This window comes from Pinus tabuliformis, chromosome X (assembly GCF_031772625.1).
Source record: "Pinus tabuliformis cultivar Carrire ecotype Pingquan chromosome X, CPIR1, whole genome shotgun sequence".
Taxonomy (NCBI): domain Eukaryota; kingdom Viridiplantae; phylum Streptophyta; class Pinopsida; order Pinales; family Pinaceae; genus Pinus; species Pinus tabuliformis.
In genome coordinates this window covers 1,438,554,495-1,438,579,688 of record NC_142308.1, presented here as the reverse complement: position 1 = coordinate 1,438,579,688, position 25,194 = coordinate 1,438,554,495, and the positions used below count along the sequence as shown (strand labels likewise).

General features: G+C 39.4%; 2 non-coding genes across 2 annotated transcripts; both read left to right on the top strand.

Moving 5' to 3' along the window:
- Window positions 1-3,729: 3,729 nt before the first annotated feature.
- Window positions 3,730-3,801, top strand: TRNAN-AUU (transfer RNA asparagine (anticodon AUU)). The gene has a single exon. It is a non-coding gene; the product is annotated as a tRNA-Asn (tRNA).
- Window positions 3,802-4,179: 378 nt separating this feature from the next.
- On the top strand, window positions 4,180-4,251 carry TRNAT-GGU (transfer RNA threonine (anticodon GGU)). The gene has a single exon. It is a non-coding gene; the product is annotated as a tRNA-Thr (tRNA).
- The last annotated feature ends 20,943 nt before the right edge of the window (window positions 4,252-25,194 follow it).

Here is a 25,194-nt window from a genome sequence, read left to right as displayed (position 1 = left end):
TATGTTCCTTATTTCCTGGCGTGGATCAATCGGGAATAATTTAATAGATTTTTCTATAGATGGGAAACTTCCAATGCGATTAGATGAAAATGAGGGAGCGTTTACAATCCCTGAATTTGGTAAGATACAATTTGAAGGATTTTGTCGTTTTATCGATCAGGGCTTGATGGAAGAACTTCATAATTTTCCAAAAATTGAGGATATAGATAAAGAAATTGAATTCAGGATTTTTGGTAATGAATATGAATTAGCAGAACCTTTCATCAAAGAGAGAGATGCTGTATATCAGTCCCTTACATATTACTCTGAATTATATGTACCAGCAAGATTGATTCGGAGGAATAGTAGGAAGATACAGAAACAAACTGTATTTCTCGGAAATATTCCTTTAATGAATTGCCATGGAACATTTGTAGTAAATGGGATTTACAGAGTCGTAGTTAATCAAATATTAATAAGTCCTGGTATTTATTACTGTTCGGAATTAGACCATAATAGAATTAATTATATATATACTGGCACTCTGATTTCAGATTGGGGAAGAAGATCGAAATTAGAGATCGATGTGGGAGAAAGGATATGGGCTCATGTAAGCAGAAAACAAAAAATATCTATTCCAGTTCTATTATCAGCTATGGGTTTAAATCTCGAAGAGATTCTGGACAATACTCGCTATCCCGAATGATTTTTATTTTTATTGAAGAAGAAGGAGAGGTGGGAGTGGGAGGAATATCTATGGTCGAGGGAAAAAGCCATTCTGGAGTTTTATAAAAAACTCTACTGTATAAGTGGCGATTTGGTATTTTCCGAGTCTCTATGTAAAGAATTGCAAAAAAAAAATTTCCGAAAAAGATGTGAATTGGGAAAGATTGGTCGACGAAATCTGAACCAAAAACTGAACCTTGATATACCCGAGAATGAGATTTTTTCATTACCACAAGATGTATTGGCTGCTGTGGATTACCTTATCGGGGTTAAATTTGGAATGGGTACACTCGATGATATAGATCACCTCAGAAATCGACGGATTTTTTCTGTAGCAGATTTATTACAGAATCAATTTAGATTAGCTCTAGGTCGTTTAGAAGATGCAGTTAAAAGAACTATACACAGAGAAACCAAGCGCAGATCAACTCCTCAGAGCTTGGTCACTTCAACTCTATTAAAAAAAACTTTTCAAGATTTTTTTGGTTCACACCCCTTATCCCAATTTTTGGATCAAACTAATCCATTGACGGAAATAGCTCATGGGCGAAAATTGAGCCATTTAGGTCCTGGGGGCTTAACAGGGCGAACTGCTAGTTTTCGGACACGGGATATTCATCCCAGTTATTATGGGCGTATTTGTCCAATCGATACATCCGAAGGAATGAATGCTGGACTTGTTGCATCATTATCTATTCATGCAAAGATTGGTGATTGTGGTTCTTTACAAAGTCCATTCTATAAGATCTCCGAGAGATCGAGAGAAGAACATATGGTTTATCTACTACCGGGAGAAGATGAGGATGAATACTATCGGATAGCTACGGGAAATTCTTTGGCGTTAAATCAAGGAATTCAAGAGGAACAAATTACTCCAGCTCGATACCGACAAGAATTTATAGTTATTGCATGGGAACAAATCCATTTCAGAAGTATTTTTCCTTTCCAATATTTTTCCGTTGGAGTTTCCCTTATTCCACTTTTTCGACCTGAGAAGTGCATTGCCGGAACTGGGTTGGAAGGTCAAACAGCTCTAGATTCAGGAAGTGTAGCTATAGCTACACAAGAGGGAAGGATCGAGTATATCGATGCTATAAATATAACTTCATCGGTTAATGGAGACACTGTACGAACAAAATCGGTTATATATCAACGTTCTAATACCAATACTTGTATGCATCAAAAACCTCAAATTCATCAAGGGGAATGTGTAAAGAAGGGACAAATTCTGGCAGATGGTGCGACTACGGTAGGCGGAGAACTATCTTTGGGAAAAAACGTTTTAGTAGCTTATATGCCATGGGAAGGATACAATTTCGAAGACGCAATACTCATTAGTGAACGTCTGGTATATGAAGATATTTATACCTCTTTCCATATCGTAAGATATAGGATTGAAATCTGTATGACGAGCCAGGGTCCTGAAAGAATCACTAGAGAAATACCTCATTTAGATGCTCATTCACTTCGTCATTTGGACAAAAATGGTCTTGTAATGCTAGGATCTTGGATAGAAATAGGTGATGTTTTGGTAGGTAAATTAACGCCTCAAACAATAGAAGAATCATTATGTACCCCAGAAGGAAGATTATTACAAACCATATTTGGTATTGAGGTATCCACTACGAGAGAAAATTGTCTCAGAGCACCTATAGGTGGAAGGGGTCGAGTTATCGACGTGAGATGGATCAATAGAGTAGATGATTCTGGTGATAATGCGGAAACAGTACACGTATATATATCACAAAAACATGAGATACAAGTGGGAGATAAAGTAGCTGGAAGGCATGGTAATAAAGGTATTATTTCAATAGTTTTGCCCAGACAAGATATGCCCTATTTGCAAAATGGAATACCAGTTGATATGGTAACGATCAAATCAAATCTATGGAAGCATTGGTTTATACATTCCTGTTGGTATCGACCCTAGGGATAATCTTTTTCGCTATTTTCTTCCGAGAACCACCCAAACTTCCGACTAAAGGGGGAAAATAATTTTGCTTCTCCAAATCGTCATTCTTTCTCTCCCATCAAAGAAAGAATGACCTTCCCTATAGGGAAGGTCATTCTTTCAATTAGTCCTCGTGATCCTCAAAAGGATCCCTAAGTTGTTTAGAGGGTTTCCCACTCATCTCACAATGATATAAAATCATTTCGGACAGATCTATTGCAGAATAGAGATCTATTTGTAACGGGGCAGAAAGCAGCTTCTTTTGGGTCATTGTCCACATAATTTCTGGACAAGGGGTAATAGTTTCTTTCTTTCGTCCCAACCCAACAGACTTATTTATTCTATTGTTTGTTCCAGAACGCATTCCATGAAATATGTGTATTATATAAAATAGTGGGGTAGATTAAAGCAAACGTTGGTCCAGATGTAGATCTAATATGCATAGCCAGTAGATTGCATTTTTGTGATATGTTACCAGAACGGAACTAGAGGCAAGGAAGAGTGTTTGTCCCAATATGAAAATCTTGGGTCTCAAAAACCATGTGATGATCTTAGGTGAAGAAAGAGAACGAACCAAAGGTTCGCCTTTAGCTAGGATGGATCAACTCCAGAGAATTTCTCTACCCAGGTATTCGGAATATCCGTCGTACTTGCCACTTCTATGGTTCAAAAATAGGCTCGATTTACCGCACATAACTTATTGTAGAGAATCCTAGTTGATCAAGATCTTCGCCCCGATATTTAGCAAAGGGATAGATACATCCGAGATTTTCGATTGAATGGAAATTTTGTTCAACCCCAACGGAATGCGTTGCGTTTGGATGGAGCTAAAAGTCACATGTCCGATCGATACTTTGACTGCTCTATGGATTGCTTGGAACATATGATATTCGAGAGAACTCTCGAATTTTTCGAAGAACTAGCGATAAAAAAAAATAAAAATAGTTTATAGGTTTGATCATCTGGTATCAGATCAATCTCGATCGATCCAAAATACTAATATGCCTGCACTGATGATCATGGGTCGGTCCAAAGAACAAGAATCTTGCCCATATATGGGAACCCTCCGTTGTTCCTCAGTAGCTCAGTGGTAGAGCGGTCGGCTATTAACTGATTGGTCGTAGGTTCGAATCCTACTTGGGGAGATCCGTTTTATTCAAAATAAAGGTCGTTTTTAACATTAGGAGTAAGTCAAACGTTACCTGTCCTTGTTCATAATATATGAATGCACAATCGCCACAGGATCAAGATAGGATCCCGGTCGTCCGGGAAAGGCAAAATGGAAATAACGGTCTCTTCGAAATACTGAAAATTTCGGAGAAACAAATCCATTGTTCTCCTGATGTGATGACATTTCGACAGTTGAAGGTGAAGTGGCCTCTATTTCCTCGACCCGTTACTAGTCACTCGACCCATTACCAGCTGTTAGAACTATGAATATCTATAAAGATAGATGGATCATCCATATCCAATTTGTTGTCCATCTACCATAGTAGACTCACTCATTCATATATGATGAGGGGGCCCTTTTAACTCAGCGGTAGAGTAACGCCATGGTAAGGCGTAAGTCATCGGTTCAAGTCCGATAAAGGGCTCATGTTTCCCACGAAGAAAGAAGGCTCGGGTGTCCATTTCTATTACATAGAGAGAAATATTTTCACCGAAATATGAATATGAAAATGACAACAAATCGGATTCGGATCCAGTCCGTTTTTTATATTCTTTTATGGGCGAACGACAGGAATTGAACCCGCGCGTGGTGGATTCACAATCCACTGCCTTGGTCCACTTGGCTACGTCTGCCCCGGAAAAACCAATTTATCTATCTACAGTCATTTCTTCCAAGAATAAAAAATGAGCTAACGTTTGTTCTTATGTGGGTCGTCGGTGACCTCTGATAGGGGATCAAAGCAAGATCGATGACTAACTCTCAACTCTCGAACAAGTTGTATGGCTTATTATCAAATATGTGATAAATATGAAGTATTTTGTATTTCTCCCGGAGAAATATCACGATCCCATCTTCCCTCCGTTCGTCCACTATTGATCCTGAAAACGAATAACCCCGAATCTTTCTACGGAATGGAAAAGGCCCATTAACCTAGAGACTTCCTATTTTGACCTTTTTTTTCATTGCATAGCACAAAATGATAAAGTTATCATTTTGACTGAGCATTTGAACTCAGTATTTTATTTTTTTCCCGCAATGCAGTAAAGTATTACTGTTTATGGAACAGTAATAGCTCCACTCTTTAGTAGAAAAATGATATTTTTTCATCAAAAATTGTATCTGACTTAGTCCATAAATTGCAAAGGTATCGTTCATGAACGAATGGAAGGATTAGAATATCTCGTTTCTTTCCTCTTTTTTTATCAATATAAATGGGACCAATCCCTACATTGTGTATTGGTACATACAAACGATAAAATATCTTTGTCTCTCCCATACTTCTTCCCATTCCATCAATAATGGATATGTGCAGTTCCCCTGCATCCAGCAGGAATTGAACCCGCGAGTTCGCCAATTATGAGTTGGGCGCTTTAACCATTCAGCCATGGATGCTGGATAAAGATCATCAACATATTCATTCTATAATATGAGTATAGACTCAGATCTAAAATTGGGTAGTTCGGGATTGGGACCCATTTACATTCTTTCATACTTGATTCATGTCAAATATTCTCAATAAACATTCAAATAACATTTCATTTCATTGAATTAATTTGATAATAAGCCATGGACGAAACAAAATATGTGAATGAATTAGAATTGATTGTATTTATTGTTCGGTCCTTTGGTCTTCCACTCATGGTGGGTGGGATAATAATGAAGAAGTTGACGTAAAAATATAAGAATTTGATCTATTTCAAAGGAGTATATTCATGTTCCTATTTCCCTAATATAATACTTTCTGGCTGGATATTTTCATTAATATATAGTCTCATTCCTACCTATTCTTGCATCCTTTATTTCCAGAGCTTTGGCTCCCATTGGTCAAGAACCGAGAATAGATTGGAAGAGAACCAAGAATCTACTGTGGATAGATGGGAGGATGAAAAAATTAGAAGAAGAAAGGATTTTCTGGTTGGATGCATGAAATTGGCTAAACATTTTCTCCGAACAAATATAGAACCAAAATGGATGGTCTTATGCCTATTACCAGTTCTTCCTCCCGAACCGAGGCCAATCGTTCAATTAGGTGAAGGTGGACTTATTACCTCGTCAGCTCTAAATGAACTTTATCGAAGAGTTATCAATCGGAATAATACTCTTACAAATTTATTAGCAAGAAGTGGATCTGAGTCATTTGTTATTTATCAAACAAAATTGATCCAGGAAGCCGTAGATGCACTTCTCGATAATGGTATCTGCAGAAAACCAATGAGAGACAGTCATAATAGGCCTTATAAATCGTTCTCAGATGTGATCGAAGGAAAAGAGGGAAGATTTCGTGAAAATTTACTAGGCAAACGAGTTGATTATTCAGGTCGTTCCGTTATTGTGGTGGGTCCCTTTCTATCATTGTACCAATGTGGATTACCAGAGACATTCCAGTTATAGGAGAGCTATTTATGATTGCAATAGATTCGATCCGCTCTTTCATTGTGGTCGTCCAATCATCTTGATCTTTCACATTGATTGTTTGGGTTTCATATCCAAATTGATCATTAACTTCGGATGAATCATTTGCACTACCCATAGGGGTAGTCTCACTTAGTAATTTATTTTGTATCCGGTCATTAAGTTCACTCTTGTCTATATATCCAACTCGTGGAACGCGTCTTATTCCTGTAGATCCCATCAATCGTCTCTTCACTTTTTTGAAGATGGGTTTTAAAAATTTGGAAAAAATTCCTAGCTTTGAGGTTGGATCACCGAAAGGTATGTCAGTTTCTAATCCAAAGGTCGTTAAATAACTCCAACGCAATCTTTTTGCACATTCCGAGAACGTGGCGCAATGGAATATACCATTGTGGTAGCGGAAACTGCGGATTCTCCCGCTACATTACAATATCTCGCCCCTTATACAGGAGCAACTTTGGCTGAATACTTCATGTATAAAAAACAACACACATCAATCATTTATGATGATCTCTCCAAACAGGCACAAGCTTATCGACAAATGTCTCTTCTATTAAGAAGACCACCTGGCCGAGAAGCTTATCCAGGAGATGTTTTCTATTTGCATTCCCGTCTCTTGGAAAGAGCAGCTAAATTAAGTTCCCAGTTAGGTGAGGGGAGTGTTACTGCTCTACGAAATTGACGGGTTAATGTGAGCTTATCCATGTGGTTATACACTATTCAAATTTGAACAGGAATCAATTTAATGAAAGATCCTGGCTTTCGTGCTTTTGTTGGGGTTGTCCAAGATCATTTCGATGACCTATGTTGAGGAAGATATATATCCATATCTATCTGAGATATGATCTGATCGACTGCGTAAGTCCACACGAATAGCAACCGATACCAGGGAGAGTATACGGAAAAGAAAGTGATTTTTGATCTGATATGATGAACTGATGAACGGCATCAGTCCTATATCTTGTTTCTGTGGACCGGTGGAAAAGTGAGGGCTCAGTGGGAAGAGGATTGTACCACGAGAGAGCGAAGGGGTCAACCTGTTCCGAATAGACAACATGGATTTTGGAAATGTAGTTGTACTCTTACATCGATCCAGATCAAGAAGTATTTCCATCCACGGGGGTAAATGTTACAAAACGGGGGATTTTACCCAATTCTTGCCGACTTTCAGGATCCCAAATTGGACTAATATCCGTGGATAAGGATTTAGTCATTATTTCCTTCGTATCATGACCACAAAAAATATCTAGAAGATGATCCTCCATACCCAGAGCGAATGAGTTATAAACTAGATCAGCTATTTGATTAGTACCTTCGTAACCCAGGAAGGGTCGATATCCCAAGGAAAAATTTTGGATATGAGCTGGGGCGGAAATAAATCCACAGGGAATTTCAAGACGTTTACCAATATGACGTTCCATTTGAGTACCAAATATTGCAGAGGGTTCCACGCGATAACAATCCATCAGAGTATTATCCACCTATTGAAATAGATTCAACAGCGACTAGATCCAGAGGAAAGTTGTGAGCATTACGTTCGTGCATAACTTCCATACCTAGGTTAGCACGATTAATGGTATCAGCCCAAGTGTTAATTACATGGCCTTGATTGTCAACTACAGATTGGTTGAAATTGAATCCATTTAGGTTGAAAGCCATAGTGCTTATGCCTAGAGCGGTAAACCAGATACCTGCTACGGGCCAAGTAGCTAAGAAGAAATCTAAAGAACGGGAGTTGTTGAAACTAGCATATTGGAAGATCAATCGGCCGAAATAACCGTGAGCAGCCACAATATTGTAGGTTTCTTCCTCCTGACCAAATTTGTAACCTGCATTTGCGGACTGATTCTCAGTAGTTTCCCTGATCAAACTGGAAGTTACCAAAGAACCATGCATAGCACTGAATAGAGAGCCGCCGAATACGCCAGCTACACCCAACATGTGGAATGGATGCATAAGGATATTGTGCTCAGCCTGGAATACAATCATGAAATTGAAAGTACCAGAGATTCCTAGAGGCATACCGTCAGAGAAGCTTCCTTGACCAATAGGGTAGATCAAGAAAACGGCAGTAGCAGCTGCAACAGGAGCTGAGTATGCAACAAAAATCCAAGGACGCATACCTAGACAGAAGCTAAGCTCCCACTCACGACCCATATAGCAACCTACACCAAGTAGGAAGTGTAGAACGATTAGCTCGTAAGGACCCCTGTTGTATAGCCATTCATCGACGGAAGTTGCTTCCCAGATGGGATAGAAGTGCAAACCGATAGCTGCAGAGGTAGGAATAATGGCACCGGAGATAATATTGTTTCCATAAACAAGATAACCAGAAACAGGTTCACGAATACCATCAATATCTACTGGAGGAGTTGCGATGAAAGAAATAATGAATACAGAGGTTGTGGTCAATAGGGTAGGGATCATCAAGACGCCGAACCATCCAATGTAAAGACGGTTTTCAGTGCTAGTGATCCAGTCGCAGAAGCGACTCCATAAATTTGTGCTTTCGCGTCTTTCTATAATTGCGGTCATGGTCAGAAATTCGTTTATAAAATCATCAGAGGCTCCCAAGCATAAGGCTTGTTATTTTACAGTATAATATGATCCATGTATCAATGTCAACCAATATCTGGGATGGAATTTAAATATCTATCCCAACGGGATAGATACTGAATCTATACTATATGGATAGAATATAGAGGTATTTTAGATAGACTCTATCTTTTTTAGATATATTTCCTATCTTATTTTGTATGAAGAGAAGTCGTATAAGTATAAATACAATGATGAAAATTATTAATCAATAGTGGAATGAACCATTGAGAAATCATTTCCATTCATTATTGATTAGGAATCTGAAGTATCGATCCGGCCTCTCCCGATGGTTGGTCAAGTAGCAAAAATGTTGTATTTTCGGGTGTATCATTATGGATCGGATCAGTCCTTTTTGTAGGTATCCTTAATTCTTTCATATCTTAGATATGTTCTAGATGTTTTAGGTTCACACTCCCTCCCCCTCCTCCCGGAGGGCTTTATAGCTTTTCTGAAGGGCCTTTTACTTCAGGCCCAAGGAGGAGGGGTTTTCCATATCCGTAATTGAATTAATAATTGGACCATTCAAAAATGGTATCTACTTACAAATGGGATTGAACATATATGTATTTTCCATTTCAATTATATGAATATATAGATATTCATATAATTGAAATGCGGGTATGGTTGAATGGTAAAATTTCTCTTTGCCAAGGAGAAGATGTGGGTTCGATCCCCGCTACCCGCCCTTCACATGGAATATGAAAAAAGAGGAAATGGGTTCTTTGCAAGAGAGAATTACTTCCACAAAAAAGGGATCCATAACCTCGATTCAAGCAGTTTATGTACCTGCTGACGACTTGACCGACCCTGCTCCTACTACGACATTTGCACATTCAGCATTCAGCCCCAAAAAGGATCTAAGTTTAGGACTGGAAGGGGGTAGAATTCAAGTAGAAACTTCCTAATCGCGGAACCCTCATCTCACCTCATCATTGTGTCACTTTATATATGGAAGTTATGCACGAACGTAATGCTCACAACTTTCCTCTGGATCTAGCCGGCTACTCCTGCCGAAATCATTGCTATTCATTCTCATTCGCTGACTAGGCCTAGAGAGAAACAGAAAATCCAAACGAGGGGGGCAACGAATAGGAGAAATGAAGAAACGCTGACATGGTAGAAAAAGGAACGGTTCGAGTAATAGCTACTAATATTACCAAGAACATTGGAAGGATCCTTTTACGAGAAGGTTTTATAGAAGATGTTAGGGAACATCAGGAAGGCCAAAAATATTTTTTGATATCGACTTCAAAATATCAGAGAAGGAAGAAAAGGACATATATGACCACGTCAAAGCGTACCGGCAAACCTGGTTTGAGAATTTATTCTAATTATCGAGAAATTCCAAAAGTTCTAGGTGGAATGGGGATCGTAATTCGTTCTACTTCCCAAGGAATTTTGACGGATCGAGAAGCTCGACAGAAAAAAATTGGAGGAGAAATTTATGTTATGTATGGTAATTAATCCAAATTTTGTCCAAAAATATATATTCTGTAAGATATCCCCATAGTATGAAAAGTCGTAGCAAGTCGAGACACCATTCATCTTCATCCAAGCACGTTAGTCAAGTTTTTGAATCAAAAGAGGAGGAGATTCGATGAAGAAACAGAATCTGATCCATGCGGAAGGTTTGGTTACTGAATCACTCCCCAACAGTATGTTTCGAGTTCTGACAGATAATGGATGTCAGATTCTGACTCATATTTCGGGTAGGATTCGACGTAATTCCGTACGAATACTACCAGGAGATAGGGTCAAGGTCGAATTAAGTGCTTATGATTTAACCAAAGGATGTATAATATATAGACTTAGCAACAAATCTTCAAACGATTGAATCACCTTTTGAACATCCGATAGGGATCGAGAATCACAAATGAAACAGACTCTCTGTCTCAGGAAACAAAATGTAATATGAGAAAATTGGAGGGTCACAAATATGAAAATTCGTGCTTCTATTCGTAGAATTTGTGGAAAATGTCGACCAATTCGTAGACGGAAACGAGTTATGATAATTTGTTCTAATCCGAGACATAAGCAAAAACGATTCCACTGACCTGTGAAAAGCGGTTCTAAACCTTCGGGATGCGGTAATACATCCAAAAAATTATCCCATCTGACGTGCACTCCCCTTGATTCTGGAATAGCGGTATGAACTAAATGCCCTGTCCAAGCTAGAGAACTGACTCCGAAGAGTCCTGACAAATGATGATTGAGACGGGATTCGGCATTTTTGAACCATGAAACACTTGGTCTCCATTTAGGTTGTAGATGTAACCTACCCGCTATTAAAAAGATGACAGAAAGAAATAGCAAGAAAAGAGCTCCAGCATAAAGATCTTCGTTAGTGCGTAAGCCAATGGTATACCACCACTGATAAACACCGGAATAAGCAATATTGACCGGACCGGGAGCACCTCCTCGGGTAAAGGCTTCTATAGCTGGTTGACCAAAATGAGGATCCCAAATTGCATGAGCAATGGGTCGTACATGTAAGGGATCGCGTACCCATGCTTCAAAATTGCCTTGCCAAGCCACATGGAACAAATTACCAGAGGTCCACAGAAAGATTATTGCCAACTGACCAAAGTGGGAAGCAAAATTTTTATGATAAAGGCGTTCTTCGGTAATATCATCATGACTCTCAAAGTCATGTGCGGTCACAATACCGAACCAAATACGACGAGTAGTTGGGTCCTGAGTCAAGCCTTGGCTGAACTTTGGAAATCTTGATGTCATATACTTTTCAAATCCTCCTAGCCTTTATCCTATTGCAGTAATTCTTGCCAGGAAGAACGCCCATGTTGTGACGATTCCACCTAGAAGGTAATGAGCTACTCCTACAGTACGTCCCTGTACAATGCTCAAGGCTCTGGGCTGGATAGCAGGAGCAGCCTTCAATTTGTTATGGGCCCAAACAATAGATTCAATGAGTTCTTGCCAATACCCACGGCCACTGAATAAGAACATTAAACTGAAGGCCCAAACAAAATGAGCACCTAAAAATAAAAGACCATATGCAGATAATGAAGAACCATAAGATTGGATCACTTGAGAGGCTTGTGCCCATAGAAAGTCACGGAGCCACCCGTTAATCGTAATGGAACTTTGTGCAAAGTTTCCTCCCGTAATATGAGTTACCACTCCCTGATCACTTATATTACCCCAAACATCGTACTGCATTTTCCAGCTGAAATGGAATATTACTACCGAAATTGCATTGTACATCCAGAATAAACCAAGGAAGACATGATCCCAGGCAGATACTTGACGTATGTCTGTTCATAAAGCGCGTAGAGTAATTAATCAAATTCGTGGTCGTTCATATGGACAAGCACTTATGATATTGGAACTGATGCCTTATGGGGCCTGTTATCCCATATCACAATTAATTCATTCTGCGGCGGCGAATTCAAATCACAATATGGGTTTGAACAAAGCCAATTTACTCGTTGGTAGAGTCGAAGTGAATGAGGGTGCTTTTTTTAAAAGGATTCAACCTAGAGCTCAGGGACGCGGTTATCCAATATAGAAACCCACTTGTCATATAACTATTGTATCGGAGGAAATCTCCAGATCGAATGATCCGATTATGTCAATAGAATCCCGAAAAAAAGGATATGTATGGCGCAGAAAATAAATCCACTTGGTTTTAGACTTGGTGTAACTCAAAATGAGCGTTCCCATTGGTTCGCACAACAAAGGAATTATTCCAAAGATCTCCGAGAAGATCAAAAAATACTTACTTTCATTGAAAACTATGTACAAACGCATATAAAGAGCTCCTCGAATTATGGAGGAATTACACGTGTAGAGATTCGCAGAAAGATCGATTTGATTAAGGTCAAAATCTATATTGGATTTCCCAACTTGTTGTTAATAGAAGGTAGGGGTCAAGGAATTGAAAAATTAAGAAACGATGTACTAAATATGCTCGATTCTGTGGACCGAAAACTTCACATTGCTATAGAAAAAGTTGCGAAACCCTATAGAAAACCTAATATTCTTGTAGAGTATATTTCCCTACAACTAGAGAAGAGAGTTCCATTCAGGAAAACAATGAAGAAAGCTATTGAACTGGCTGAACGGGAAGAGGTAGAAGGTATTCAGATCCAAATTGTAGGACGTCTCGATGGAAAGGAAATTGCCCGGGTCGAATGGGACCTGTTCGGTATCAGTAAGCTATCAATCGGGTAGGTGGTATCGTGCTCTGCCCTTGGCAACGCCGATCAACCTGACATGAGGAGGAACATATTTACTGGTGATATCATCCGCAATCGCTTGAATCTCGAGACGCTCTTCGAACCGACTCGTGATAATACAATGAGTTCCCCCGGTGAAAAAACATTAGTTGTTCCATCTTCTGAAATTAATACTTTCGATGTCATTTGGCGTACAATAACCTCTATATGCTTATCACCAATTCGTACCCTTTACTCGATCAAACAATTTTGAATCCAGATATTTAAACTACCCCAAACGATCTGTCGAACGAGGTCCAATTATGAAAACCTTGAAAGAAGAGGATAAAACGGAAAATAGCTGCTACACCAAAACTAGGTGCGAAAACCAACCGGACTGTCCCAATGGATAGATTAAAAATACAGAAACAAAGACAGCAATTGGAGCAGTAGTGGGCATTCTAGCTGTATTGTATGCGGAGTCAACTGGTTCGGATTGATCCTAACCATACCATATCAGGTGATTATGAAATGAATCACTTCCCCCCCCCCCTTTTTTTTTTGAAAAGGAACAAAGAGATCACAGTTTACAGTTCATTATAAAAATAAATTAAAAAGAGGATCTTCCGCTATGAGATCAACCTTCCGCTACGACATCAACAATGCCATAAGCTTGGGCTTCTGTTGCTGACATAAAAACATCTCTGTTCAGGTGCCGTTGAATTACCTCTCCGGGTTGGTCCGTTCTTTCTATATAACATCTGGTTATGTAATCGCGAAGCATCGTTACGTGTTTCGATTCGTTATGAAAATCTACGACCGATCCGTCATAATAGGAACTAGCAGGTTGGTGGATCATAACCCTAGCGTGAGGTAATGCTATACGTTTAGGCATTTCTCCCCCGATTAGGATGAAAGATCCCATTGAAGCAGCTACCCCCATGCATATTGTATGTACATCTGGTACTATTGCTTGCATCATATCGAAAAGACCTACCCCTGGTATTACTGATCCACCATGATATTTGTAAGAATTGTCTTGAAAGGAAAAAAAATCTACTTTGTCATGATGAAATAAAATGTCCTTCAATTTGTTGCTAAATAGATTCCTATTCCCTATTCTTGGATCTATTCCGTTTCGTTTCCCTGAACGGTGAATATGTTGCCCAGTACCGGCAGGTATCATCCCCCCGAGAATAACATTTTCCTTCAAGCCTTTCAACCAATCGATGCGACCTTGTAGAGAAGCTTTAGCTAAGACCCGAGAAGTTTCTTGGAAACTCGCTTCGGATATAAAACTTTGAGTATTCAGAGATGCCCTTGTTATTCCTAATAACATGGTTTGATAGTAGATTGCCTCTTCCAGAGCACGATCCATTCTCTGTGCTCGTGATAATACAATGAGTTCCCCCGGTGAAAAAACATTAGCCGTTCCATCTTCTGAAATTAAGACTTTCGATGTCATTTGGCGTACAATAACCTCTATATGCTTTTCACCAATTCGTACCCCTTGGGATCGGTAAACTTTTTGAATCTGATTGACCAAATGAATCTGACTTTGTTCCATAGTTATCCTAGCGCTTAAGAATAACCCCCAAAGCCTTCCAAGAAATCTTGTCATATCTCCGGTCCAATTTTCAAAACTTTCTTTCAGATTCATCGATATTGAATTATTCAAACGGGTTTCTGACAATTGTTCAACTTTAGGAAGACCTTGAATTATATCACTGGATTTGAACCTTTCATATATCAATGTTATCAATGTATCTCCTTTGTCAAGAATTTCTCCATAATGACTATGGACAGTTGCTTTTCGAGTAGCCAAACCCCAGCGGACGGCCAATAACTCAAGGAAATGAAAGGATCAATTACATTTTTCATACGCTCTCCCCTCATAGATAAGGATATGTTCTACAGAATTTTGTTATTTTCTTATTTGATCCTATCTAGTTCTGGATAATAATATTTGGGATACTTAACTTAGTCCCAGGTCTTTTATAAGGATAAAAATAATTTGCTTGCCCTATCCACTCCCTTCCCTACCGCACGCGTCATGAATCTTTCCGACCGAAGTGTAGTTATAGGAAGAATAATTCATTTGCTAATTATTCAGATCAGCCTCTCCTGCCCTTGTGTCAGGACCTACGGGCCAAGGGACAGTCTCAGGTAGACAGTTTCTATGGGGCGTAGGCCTCCCAAAAGGTAACGGAGGCGTGCAAAGGTTTCCTCGGGCCGGATGGAAATCGGCCCTCGATTGCAAAGGCAGAAGGGAGCTTGACTGCAAGACCCACCCGTCGAGCAGGGACGAAAGTCGGCCTTAGTGGTCCGACGGTGCCGAGTGGAAGGGCCGTCGCTCAACGGGATTTTCGATTGAACGGAAATTTTGTTCAACCCAAACGGAATGCGTTGCGTTTGGATGGAGCTAAAAGTCACATGTCCGATCGATACTTTGACTGCTCTATGGATTGCTTGGAACATATGATATTCGAGAGAACTCTCGAGCCAACGGATTTTCCTCCTACTGCAATTTGCATTGTTGTTTACTCCTTAATTCTTCGAGATAATCTCATCCTTCTTGTTCGTGTTCTTGCCATATCCTGAATTTAAACTAATGGGACAACGCATTTCACCGCTCCACCAGAAATTCCCTCTGCCCCTACCATAATCCAGCTTGGTAGTTTCCACCGCCTGTCCAGGGTTGAGCCCTGGGATTTGACGGCGGACTTGAAAAGCCACCTACAGACGCTTTACGCCCAATCATTCCGGATAACGCTTGCATCCTCTGTCTTACCGCGGCTGCTGGCACAGAGTTAGCTGATGCTTATTCCTCAGATACCGTCATTTTTTCTTCTCCGAGAAAAGAAGTTCATGACCCATGGGCCTTCTGCCTTCACGCGGCATTGCTCCGTCAGGCTTTCGCCCATTGCGGAAAATTCCCACTGCTTGCAAATTATAAAGCACAGGAATAGGAATAGTAATAGGAATAAGCACTCCACAAAGCCATCGCACTTATGAGTATAGCACGCCCTAGCATTATCACCGGAATCATCTACTCTATTGATCCATCTCACGTCGATAACTCGACCCCTTCCACCTATAGGTGCTCTGAGACAATTTTCTCTCGCAGTGGATACCTCAATACCAAAGATGGTTTGTAATAATCTTCCTTCTGGGGTACATAATGATTCTTCTATTGTTTGAGGCATTAATTTACCTACCAAAACATCACCTGTTTCTATCCAAGATCCTAGCATTACAAGACCATTTTCGTCCAAATGACGAAGTGAATGAGCATCTAAATGAGGTATTTCTCTAGTAAATTGTGGACTCCTCTCATACCACTGATCTAAATTTAAACAGGAACACAGAAAATTATAGATATGACCATAAATACAAAGATACAACAGAAATAACACTTACTTCGATTAATACCAAATAATGAAATATGCTTACAAATAGTATGGAAATGAAACTAGCTCAGCAATGGTAGCTTATCTCTGAGAAGAGATGTGTTGGCTACATGCCTCTGAACTAAGTTACAATGAGACTCAAGGGAATTTCTATTATTGAACAATAAGAGCAAACCCTAAACACCTAGAACCCTAACCCGAGGATATGTAACACCAAGAGTTTATGAGTCCTGTTGCGTTTACTTGGGCAACCAACCTTCGAGGGTCGGGACTTGGTCATATTATCTCTATTTGACGCACATGATACCCAGTTTGAAAGATATATCCAAGGACTAAGACAAAAAAAAATGGCCTATCATAGGTCGATGGTAGTATATTTCAAAAAAAAAAATGCCGTTTAGGCCCTCAAAATGGCTTTGGAAGTTTAGGGCCCAAAAAGCTACTAGGAATAGTAAACTGTGCTACAATTAAGGAAACTAAAAGATTGAAAGAAACAATGGTGGGGGTCCAAGTGGAATTGGAGGGTGGCCACCAATATCTACCTGGATAAAAATATTTGAGGGGAAAGGAGATCTATTGCCTCTGCCTTTAAAACCCATATCTGTTGAAAGTCCTTTCCAACAATGGAGATTAGATTTCATTAGAGAAATCCGTCCACCATCCTCTCCCAACACAAATGGATCCTCATAGCTATCGATTACTTCACTAAATGGATTGAGGCCACCCTTTCCAGATTGCCTACTGATGTTGTCATTATCAAACTTTTGGAAACCAATATCTTGCATAGATTTGGTTGTCCCAACAAGCTCATTACAGATAATGTTGTAGCTTTTAAATCCAAGAAAATTATAGACTTCTGCAACAAGTACCATATTACTTTGGGACATTCAATTTCTTATTACCCACAAGTTAATGGGTTGGCTGAATCCTCAAATAAGAGTCCGGTAAACATTATTAAAAAGTTGTTAGAAGAGAACAAAAAGTAATGTCCCACCAAGTTAATAAATGCACTTTGGGTTAACAAACTCACAAAAAAGAAATCAATTGGAGTGTGACCATACTGATTAGTTTATGACATTGATATTGTTTTTTCATATTTTTTGGGAGTCCCAATTATGAAGATAATTCAATTGCAGGTTGAGCCTAATGACATCCAGAGGAGGATTGATCAAACTATTCCATTGCAACAATCAAGAGAAGAATCCTACAATAAAGCTCAAGTCATCCAGCAGAATAGCAAAAATATTTTTGATAGAATAACTAAAACATATGATTTCACTTTGGGTGATAGAGTTTTAAAATGGGATTCCAGAAGGGAGGACAAAGGAAAGCGTGGAAAATTTGATAATCTGTGGATTGGACCTTATATCGTTGATTCTTTCAAAGGACACAATGGATTTTTCCTCAAGCATATATATGGAATAAAAATTCCTAGTGGTCCTGTGAATGGTAGAATGTTGAAGCATTATTTATTTTAGCAAAAAAAAATAAAAATTCTTACATCAAACCATTGTTAATATCATTTTTTTTATTATTTTGATTGGGTGACATATTGACAAAAGTTGAATCCTGTAGAGAATGCCCTAAGCTTCGATTGATATGCTGCCATAATTACTCCTATAGCAAGACAAATCAGGTGTAGATATTGTTGAAATGGAACACTCAAGGCTACTGATCAAATCTTCTTGGCACCTCGCAGGGAGAGTGCCATCCCTAGACGAAGCCACTTTTAGGGTCTTACAGTTTATAGGATGTCAAGGTGATTGAGTAGTTCAACTTAGGAATCTCATTTTGTAAATAATTTCCAATCTACAAATGATTTCCAAATAAAAGAAAAAATAGAATAAAAATGAAAACGTGGTATAAATAGAAAAAAAAGAAGAGGAAAAAAGAAAACATTGAAAAGATAATAAAAGACTTAACCCCTTCAAAAGAAAGAAAAACAAAAAGAAAATAATATTTAAAGTGTTGCAAATATAAATTCCATTACTAATATATAGTTTTCTTCATGATTGATGAATAAAGGTTGTGTGAAGCTTGTTTGAAAATGCCACAACGACTAGTTATTTGTTTAATCATACAGTATAATCATGGTTAAACATGTTGTGAATTTTTGTAAATTAGATTAGAGAATAAATATTTTCCAAACAATTTAATCTTGGTAAATTAGTAGTTAGGTAGAAAATGACATTGATTCAATTGTTTAATATGAATCAATAGGAGAAAGAAGGGATATGATTAAGTAGTTTTCATTTTTCATAAAAGAAAATAATAATATTTTTCTAGTCTAAATGCACCACTTTGGAAGAATAAAAATGTTAGCTTAGTTAAAGGGTGGGCAAAAATAGTTGGTTTCATAAATATATTTATGTGGCTTTTACCCTAACTCTTAATGACATTGTAAAAAAGGGCACGATGGGGATAAAGCAATTTTTACATTTTTTATATTCCAAACATTATCCTAAGTTTCAAAAGCGATGACAAAGGCACATATGGAAAAAATAATGTTTTGTTGTTTATGGATAAAGCGGGACACACTCAAAACATCGGGATCTTCCACCCTTCATGGTCAACGATTGTGATTTATTTTCGATCCCCCCTCTCCAACCTACCTTTACCATGAGAGGGGGGGTCCGAAAAGGTGGTATTCTCCATTCGGCCCCATCCATACATGTCACCTTCCCCTCATTTTTCACCCCCTTGTCGATACCGCTTATTGCATTTCTATCCCCTTCGAAAACTATCTTGACCTCATCCAGTTTACCGTGCCCCCACCCAAACACCTTCGCTACTTATGTCATGCCATGCTTCAGAGCCATTGCCCAATTAAATGCTTTCCCGAAAAAAAATATCGTTAGGCATTCAATTTGCCTTCCCAGGTAACTGTTCAACCTTTAACGGTCTTGTGCCACCCTCCAAAAGAACTTGTCACTCTCCCTTCTTAAGACAATCCCGAAAAATCTTCACTGGATTTTCCCTTACTCTCCGTTATCACCTAAATCTGCCCTAGGCTGAAGGAAGGCAAAATTCAGGGTAACCACAAACCATGCTCAGTCTGGTAGCTAGCCGTATCAGAACTGGAGAGGGATCTCTCCAAGTCACCCTCAGTGAATAGATAAGCAAAAAATGGTCTGAGATGACTTACAATGAAGTACTGATCTTAGGCTACTAAGTGAATAGGGATACAAGAAACAATTTTTATGAATGACTGAGCTTCTGGGATGGTATGGGATCAGTGGTCAGAAAAGAACAGAGAATTTAATACAAAGGCACAGATTACTTCGTGAGGCAAGGCAAGCGAAAAGTGTAGCAATTTAGTTTGAAATAATGTGGAATGGAGAGATTGTTTAGGACAGTGAAAAGGGCATAGGAGCATGAATCCTTTTCAATAGAAGAAGAACACTGAACATGAAATTTTCCCACAGGCAGAGCAATAAAATTGAATTCTACCTTATCTAACTCAGAAAATTTCAGTGGAAATGAACATGAATTGAATTATGAAACATAACAAAATACATATGAAAACATAAGGGACACATTTGCTACACTCACAACCACATGAATCTCATGAAACAGAGCCACTGCCTTTCATTAATTCTCTGTCAAAAATATACAGTGAAGAAGAAGAGTTTCTTTCCCATAGTCTCCCAGAAGTTTCAAGCCAACCAACACTTTGAAAATGGTTTTCATACAATATATAGAATGTTCGATGAAGAGATAGAATGCCCAAGGGTTGGGGAGTTACTCGAATCATTACAAAATGGAGATGAAGAGCCAACCATCAGCTATAGGTGCAGCGTTACAAACATGACAAATGGCTTGGGTGACCGTTTGTCTTCCTTCGCCACATGGATAGAAGCCAATCTGGAGAGAAAATACTTTAAATGATGCTTTAGGTGCCAAAAATCTAAAATGTAGATGAGCGGGCCCACTTGGAGAAGTTGCGAATCGAAATTTCGCGAAACGGAGGCAAGTTTGGCATTTTTTCCTCCGTGCGTCGCGCCATTTTCTCTGTGTGCCGCGCCACTTGGGAGCCTGTTTTGAGGCACTTTTGGGAGTCCAAAATGTACCCAAGTGTGTTTTTTGGAAATCCTATCCTATCTATTTTCTAACCGAAGTGGAATTTCTGAATTTGGTGCTAATTTTCCCCTCCAAATCTTCACTCTTCCAAGACTGCTTCCTCTGTGTCAAAATAAGGGTAGAGAGGTCATTTTTTAGGTGTTTTGACCTCCCGGAGACTCAAATCTTGCCTAAATTTCTTCTCCAAGCACCAGTAGTCATGATTTTTCATGCTGAATCCAAAAATGCAAACCATTCTTCATTTGGAGCTCCCAATTTTTAGCGCTACACCACAGGGAGAAAAAACTTGTGTTTTGCCCAAAAATTTGTCATGTGACCAAAATTTCCCCAAATTCCTTGAAATTTGGGCTGGGGGTTCTCTATGTGGTGCTATGCTATGCCAAAGAAGCCTCAGCCAAGATTCGAAGTCGGTCTTTCTCTTTTGCCTCTTTTGCCTCTTTTGTTGCTTTGCTCAATTTTGCCTTCAAGCTCTTTATCCGGGCCCTTGCACTCATGTTTCGTGTCCTTTAATGATAAGCCATGTGTCTTAGCAAAGCATGGTCCTTGTCAGCCTTGTCTAGCAGCCTCTCCAAGTGCATGTTCACGCTCTAAAGATTGGTTTCCTGATCCTCATTGATTTCTTGCTCCAATGACATGAGCTCAATGCTTCTCCTTTATGCAGCTTGGCAATGCTCACGAATGTTTTGTAGCTCCATGATCGCCCGCTGATCCTCCACCTACTTGTTCCTCTGCTCCAGGTATTTCATGTTCCACTTAGACCTCTCCAAGTCAAGGGATAAGGCCTCAATCTTGATTTCTTCTCCTGGATGATCTATCTAAACTCTGCATTTGTCGGTTCTGTATCTGTCTCATCATCAATAAGGAGAACGAATTTTGTCTCTCGCTCACCTGATGGCTCACCTGAAGGCCCCTCATCATGCATTGGCTCCTTACCTCTGTCCTATTACTGTGTCGTGGATGTAGGAAGTGAGGCCCCTTCCACCCCGGGTGGAGATAACACTCGCTTTGCCGCTACAAACAAATGTATATTGCCTCTCTGATAGGTGATGAATCCTGGCATAGTAGCAGTCTCATGGCACTCATACTAATGTGAAGGATCACCTATCTCATGTTCTGCCTCTGATACTACCTATGGAGCACTAAAGAATTCACGGGAGATGAAGTCCTCCCAAGAAAAGCCCTGCAATCCCAACTGATGATCCACCAAAATCCAGGATAAGAGCAAAGTGATAAACACTGTTGAGCTATTGCTGAGGGGTCTTATGCTGCATGAAATTTTTCATCTTCTCTATGTTCCCACAAATGAAAAATGGGAGGTTCATCATCTGCACTCTGGTAAAGTGCATGAGCAACTTGATGTGATAGGCATATAGGAGAGAAAACCTCCCCTCACAACTGAAGTACTTCATGATCAATTTCATGAGTGGAGCATACTCATCTTTCAAAAATCTGAATGGGAAGACTCTTGTGAGATGCCTCAAACAACTGGCCTTAATGTAAGGCTCATAGTATTGCCTATCCACCTTCTTCTTCTTATGCCACTGTTCTCCAACATTTGGTATGCATGTTGCCACTGAGATAGTTTCAGGTGTGAATGTGAAGGTGACCCCGGTCAAGATAGACTGACCCCCATGTAGATGAAGCACAAAAAGATGGGCCAAATCATGATGAACTCTAACATTTGCCACCCTTTGACAAAATTCAAAACATGCTAGGTGCTGGAAACATAACATAGCAAGAGGGCATGCCTGCAACTCAGTGAGGGTGTTTGGCTGATCCCTAACATGTTTGCCACTCCTATGATGTCTCCAGGGAGCCCGTTCTCCTGATGCTGTATCATTGTGGGTCTCCGCCTCATACTCTGATGAACCCTCAGATGCCATGACTGTTGTTTATAAACTGTATTTAGGCTGCCCCTTTGATGATGGTGAAGCTGGGTGTTGTTTGTGATATCTGCCACCAAGGGGAACAATGAAATAAAGGGAGTATTAGGAGGGGAGTAATGTAATGAGAATAGGGGTTATAGGGAGAATTTTGTTTAGGGATATGTAGGGTTTTTGGGTATTTCGACAGGTTAGGGTTTGGGGTTTTAATTGAGCACTAGGAGGAAGGGAAAGGGAATATGAGTTTGGTAGTGTTAGGGTAGTGATAATAGGAAAAATGGCATAGGGGAATAAGGAAAAGTGGTAGGGCAGGAAAAATAGAGCCTTGGCATCAACACAACAATGGCACAACCCTAGCAAAATGGTTTTTTGGTGTCTTCTTGTGGTTAAATTTATGAATTTTTTTGCATTTAATCACAGGAAATAAACCACCATATCTTTATCAAATTTGATGCACAAGTGAGTTTATGGAGCCTACCTTGAAATTTATGTGCTTCACAAAAAAATTTGAGGGAGTTTGGAAAATTCTAGCCCTTTGTCTCTGTGCGCCACGCAAAAAACCCAGTGCGCCGCGCTCTAGGTGTGTGTTGCGCTAGTTATAACTTTGCACTGCGGGCGGGCTCTGTGTGCGCCGTGCCCTGTGTGTGCGCCATGCCCCTGCCTGTGTGCGCCGCGCCCCTGAGACTTCCTCCAAACTGCTCCAAATTACGCGCTTGCACACCCATGACTTTCCAATGATTTCCTTCTGCCTTTGATTACACAATGACTTGGATTTAGCTGAGAGTTTGTATATAAAGATTTGGAAGTGATGGGCTACATTTTTGCTTTTTCTAAAAACCCATTTTCTAATGTTTTTGTTTGACACTTTTTCACTGACTTTAAAACAACCTTGATTTTCACTTTTCCTCTGAATTTTGGCTCAAGTGATGAAATTTTCGGCGCTCTTTGCAGGGATTGCTTAACAGGACATTTGGCCACGGAAACCATGATTGCACTTGAAGAAACCAACTAAAGACCTTTTTGAAAATTTTGTCACCAATAACAATGTTTGACTTTTCTTCAAAACAGAGTTTTGAAGAACAATCGAAGTTTATCAATATGACGATGAAACCCTGTGAATCATTACTTTGCAAGGGCATGACACCATCCTGCATGGCTTTACTGGACCTATTTAAAGACCAAATTGATTAATCCCTAGACCTAATGACCAAAAATGACCTTTGTCTGTTAATGGCCCAGACCTTGACTGTCATGGACTTTGGTGATCATTGACAAAACACCTAAGCTAGCAGGAGCCAAACATGAGGGGAAAATAATAGCATGACCTTCTCTGTTATATCATGGCATGCCCCTAGCAGAATGCAGTTGAATGAATGGATCGGGACACGTAAAAATGAAATGCATAAAGAGTTTTGATCTCTGACGGAAGGCTGACTAGACCGACTCTAACATTGGCTCCAATGGGGGATGGTAGCTCCTTGGAGGTGCCAAGAAAAACAGATCTTTGGAAGAGCTAGATATTGCCTTCGTCCATTGGGATATGGAATCATTATTTGGACAAACCAACATGACTCAATTTATTGACTGAAACTTGTCTCAACTGACTCAGTGCAAACTGACATGACTGAAAAAACTTGACTCTAACAAACTAACTCAAAATACTAAGAACTGAACATAAAACTTAAAGCTTGGTTGTAGTACATGACCACCTGCATTTCTTATAAGACTATATATCATCAAACTATATCAAGTTTCCAATGTAACCAATCAAGAAGATGGCTTCTTGACTGATTCTTCCGATCAGATCTTCTGGTCAACAATTGATACTGGTAACTAGGCCTCCAAAAACATAATTGACCATCATCTCCTTCATCACTGAATACTGCAATAATGACCTTCACTGCTGACTGTAACAGACTTTCCATTGGATCATGAAAAACATGAAGATTTACCTCCTACTGAGGAAACAAGATATCTTTTTCTTTTGATTCTGATCTTCCTTCATAATGTACTTCAGAAAAAGTATGTTCCTAGTCGTCAAAAAATTCTGAACGAGCAGATGAGCGGATTTCCTCTTCAAAGAAAACTTCAAAACATGAAACATATGAGGAAGAGTCTGAAAGACAATCCTGAATGTTTCGCTCTTTGGTAACCTGAATGTATTGTAGGTAACCTTCATATGATATGACAACTAGATTGTCTTTTCATTCATCATTCATGAGAAAAGAAACTTCAAATGATTCTTGAAACTCAAGCATGACATTTCTATCATCTACCAACGATTCATCCAAGGAACCTTTTTCACTTGAACAAAATTCTCATCTTGCTATTCATGAGCTGACTGGATTACCTCTTCATGAAGACTGTGTTCTAACGACATGAGAACATTTGGATCCAAAACTCTGTCTTCTTTATCCCAGATGATTTCAGCAACACAGTTCTCTTTCATGGGACTTAGTACAAGCTTTTCTCGGTCACCATAATCCGAATCTGGATCTGAAAGGGTTGACTTAACGTTATCACATTCTGAAAGTAGAACTGGACTTCCCTGCATGTTGTCTTCTTCTATGGACAGATCCGAAACGACACTTTTTCTTTCATCACTTTCAACCATATGGAATTCTTCAACCTGCTGATCTATAAAGTTGTTCACCGGACTGTCATCCTTTTCAAAAGAGGAAGAAGTTTCACCAACACTTTCTTGACCATGTGTGCATTGAAAATCCGCTTTAGCTTGAGCTGGAACATAATCGTGCAAGAGTTGACCTATCTTGTCTTCAGACAAAGGAGATAATACATTTTGTTT